A 4,475-nucleotide genomic window follows, 5' to 3' on the forward strand; every position below is an offset into this window, starting at 1 on the left:
TTAAATGTTTATAATTTTGCTCATATTACAAATATGAAGTTTCAAGATTTTACAATATGTAAACAAAATGGAGAAATTACCTAATAAATCTTGAATTAAGAATTATTGGAAAGGGGTTGATTTGCCTTACATTTTCCTTTTGATTTTCTTTCCCAGAAAATCAACATAATAATATTTGAAGATTATGTGCTAGCGTTTGGCTCTTTAAAGAAGCGTATTTTCCCTTTTTTCTTCGGTTCCTCATTTTCTCCCTATATTTGCTCAGATTTACATAGATTACTTGCCAAAATATGCTTTTTTGAAAAATTTAATTTAAGCTTCATACTTTCCCAGGAAAAATGATAGAACATAACACTATGGCTTAAAACGTAGTTCACAGTGGGCAAGGTAAAAATAAAGTCTGAAAATGAAGCAATTTTTTTTTTGGATAAGGGTAATCAGAAGAAGCCTGATGGTAAATAAATTAAACTCCTATAGCATATTCTGAAGAATAAACGAGGGGAGGCATATACTACTCTATTAGTGAGCATCATCTGGTTAAGATGAATAGACATCTGTTCTATTTGAAAGAGCAATACGTAAGGAAAATACATAAAATATTGTTTCTCTTTTTACAATTTAGAAAAAGGTGCCTATGTTCTTTACTTTTTTGAGAACATTAATCAGCTTAGTAGTAGCAGTCAAGCTATGCAAAGGAATGAGGCTATACCAAACTAGGTGTGGTCACAGACTGTTCCTGAAATATGCTGTCATGCATACGTGAATATGTATTTTAATTTTTCTATGGCCTTCTTGCTTCTAACCATTATTGTATTCTTCTGCTTTCCTTCTGTTTCTTCAGGTTGGAAATTGCATGCTTAATATCTAGGTTCTCAATTATGCCTGCTTCAATTTCCGGATTTTCATCATTCAAGACATGGCTCAATAAATCCTTGCTTGGATTTCAATAACTACCCTGGAAATGTTTATTTATATCTTTGATATTTCCTTAAAAGACACTTAGAAGAGCCTCCATGTCCTACTCTGTGGCTCTGATTGGTGTCATTAAAGGTCAAGTAGCCATATAAGATAATGAACATAACATTTTAATTTCTATATACAGGTAAGAAGTGGAATGAATGAAGTGAACACAGGTTTGATTTTACATGGGACTGAAAGGCAATTTGGGTATTAAAATAAATGTATTAGGGTTATCAGGCTGTTTAATAAGTGTTCCAATTTTAAGTTTTCTCTGAAGAGTAACAGAAATAAGCAATAGAAAATAACTAAGAAGGAGAAAGATTGCTACTTTTATAGTTGAGAAAACATCTCTGTATTTCCAGTGGTGAAAGTTTAATGTTTATAAGGTTATCAGAGAAATAGGTTTGAAATGTAGTGCGTTCTGATAGCAGAGGAAGGCAGAGGCATATAGATTAACTTTCAAGGTGACAGTAGTCATATTTTGAATTTCAACCTTCATATCTGAATGGTAGAGCCATTAATACTCATAGATATCTCAAAAAAAATTTTTTTCTATTGTAGACCTGAGCATAGCACATTTGAAGAGTTTCCTAGAAACACTGCAATCTGATTGTGGGGGAGCTACAGACAAGCTTTCTGGACTTTAATTTATTGCATCCAAATCCAATCTATTGAAGGCAATATTCTTGTTTTACTTTCCAAGTTGCTTATTTATCTGACCAGACTTGAGTAATATAAGGTAAGGTTTACAGTTTTTTTTTTCCTGAATACTAATATAGTAAAATAGAAAGAAATATATCTGAAAATGAACCATTAAGAAGCAAGAATAACACATTCAAAGAATAATGAGAAAATACCTGATAATCAGGAAGGAGTTCTTTGATATATTTTCTGTCCTAATAATTGGAATTTTATTTTTAGCTTTCCATATTTTATGTTTGTATTATTGAAATGCATTCAATATATATTTACTAATGATTTGTGGTTTGGTCACTGAACAAGACAGAGATCCTAGCCTTGATAACCTTAAAATTTGGTAGGAACCATAAAATATATGTGAGCAGAGGTATGGGGAATGAATAAGACAGATAGGTAGACAGACAGATGAGATATCAATATACAATATGTATAATAAAAAGCAAAATATAATCTGTTATATTAAACTATAAACATAAAATAAGTTACATGATGTAAATGAGTTCACTAATATAAATGCATCTTCAACTTTACAATTATAAAGTGAATGTAAATTAAAATAATGTCAAGTATATCAAGAGCCATTAACGTATTCATCTTTTCCATTCCTAGGAACTTCTCCTAAAACATCAATGCAAACAATAAAAAGTTATTTGGCTAAAATTTATTATACTGTAAGAGTGTCTAAAGAGCCTAAATGTTGAATAGCAGCAGAAAAAATTTTTATGATTCAACTCAATGAGCTCTAATGCTGTCTTCAGGATAGTTTTAAAAACTGTAGTAACAGAAAATGTATTAAGTCAACGGGACTTCAATTTTACTAAATCAGGATAAAATTGTTTTAGAATTAAGAGGCTTGCGAAAATAATTCTAAAAAGATATAGCAAGCTAATAATAAAAAACACTGAACATCATTACTAAGTTTAAACATGTACCATGCTACAGTAGTTTTCATTATTTACTGAAAACATTGTGTTTATTATTTCCTTTTAGTAAATAGAAAAGAAATCTTAGTTCTCTCCCCAAATTTACTATTTTATATGATTTTAAGTTCCTTAGTTGCCCATTCTTTGGGCAATTTTTTTTTTTTTTTTTTTGGTGTTCACATTTTTATTGGGAGCCGTGGGAGGGGCCGCCTCTGTCAGTGAAGGTGCTCACAGTTTCTTCAGCCACTCCAGGCTGGGGCCCTGAGGGTCCTGAGGGTGGCTGGGCACGTCCAGCATGTTCCCATCATCACGGACGGGCACTGGGTAGTTGTAGGGCGTGGCCTTGTTGATCATGATGGAGTACTTGACGTAGGGGCTGAATGTGGGCATAATTATAGCGAGGCCCCCGATGACGAAGGACGCGACCAGCACTGGCTCCTTGTCCCAGGCATTCTTGAGGAAGGAGCTGAGTCTTGCAGCCATCTTGGTCTCGGCGGCTGGGCAATTTTCTTAAGAGTAACAAAAATATTTGTTTAATAGATATTTTGGAGTTCAAGAATTCCTTACTGTTGGACAGGATAAATAAATTATATGTTTAGTTGTACACGTATCTCAAACAAATTCCCTGTAGGTGTAAACTTCCCTGTAGATGTAAACCTTTGTCATTTACCTTTTTCTATATCTGTATCTATAGCCATACTATCTTTCTATATCTGTGTACCTTATTGTGAATTGTCAAATCAGCATTGTTCACACCCACATCTGCATTCTCCCCTATATTGCATGGGAAAGCTTTGTAGATGGATTTTTTAGAATTTCTTGTCAGCAGGATTCCAGGTTAGATTGTGCTAATGAGAGACACTCACATCAGATTTAGAAGTCAGAAAGGAAGACATTAACCTCTTCTGGCAGTGGTGAGCAAACATACGATAATCATATAAACTTCTAAGCTCATACGGGATTCACTCACTTTGATGCGCAGAATGGGAAGATCATTAGAACCAGCTTTGTGCAATTTCTGTAGCCTCCTCACCTGAAAAGCAGTGACAAATGTCTGTGACCCTTATTCTCCAAGCCCTTCTGACATTTTCCTAAGCACACTTAATTTTAACAGGAATTCTTTCCTGTTAAAATACCTAGAGCGTTTGGAAATATTTAGAATTATTTTCTGAAACACTTTGAGTGTGACTTAATCCTGATAACAATTTATGCCAATAACTATCTCTCAGTGTCTATCGGTAACTATGTCTATATATAGGTGTCTGTTGAGGATAAGGAGTTACTCAGAAATGTTTAAGCTAATACTAGAATTTCCTTTTAAACGATGACTTCCATGAAATCGAAAAGTTCGATTCATAGATGACTAAAGGTATCTCTAAAACATTTCTTATGGCAAATTGTTATAGCTCACAATTTTACCCAGTGGTATGCAAACTTGTGTTTAAAGAAAAATTTTAAATAATAGCTAAAATGTTATATTAAAAAGAAACTATTGACTTTAGTTTATTTCTGATTCTGTTCATAATCAAAGAAGGAGCTAGAATTTTTGGTAAGAGTAATATTTTAATATTCACTTTACTTTCTTGGAAATCATTTGACAAATTTTAAATTTATGGTTGTCATTACATTTTTAGAGTACAAAATCCAGTAACTGTACTCATTGCTTATGAGGAGAATATTTATGGCTATCATTTAAAACACCATATTGGCAGTTAATTCTACTCTCCAGGTCTTTTGATTGGAATTTAACATAGTCCTTGAGAAATGACAGCTCATTCATTTAAGTAGTAATTTCTTAAAATAGAACAAAAATCACAAATCTTTAAAAAACCTCCAATGACTTAGGAGTATGTAAAATATTGGGATAAATATCAAATCTGCGTCAAATACAAA

At 32.7% G+C, this 4,475-nt stretch overlaps 1 pseudogene across 1 annotated transcript; it reads right to left on the reverse strand.

The window, feature by feature from the left end:
* Nucleotides 1-2,734: 2,734 nt before the first annotated feature.
* LOC108587043 lies at nucleotides 2,735-3,964 on the reverse strand (annotated as a pseudogene). Its single transcript, XR_004184925.1, has one exon. The product of XR_004184925.1 is annotated as an NADH dehydrogenase [ubiquinone] 1 alpha subcomplex subunit 3 pseudogene (transcript).
* Nucleotides 3,965-4,475: the final 511 nt, after the last annotated feature.

Source organism: Papio anubis, chromosome 7 (genome assembly GCF_008728515.1).
Source record: "Papio anubis isolate 15944 chromosome 7, Panubis1.0, whole genome shotgun sequence".
NCBI lineage: Eukaryota > Metazoa > Chordata > Mammalia > Primates > Cercopithecidae > Papio > Papio anubis.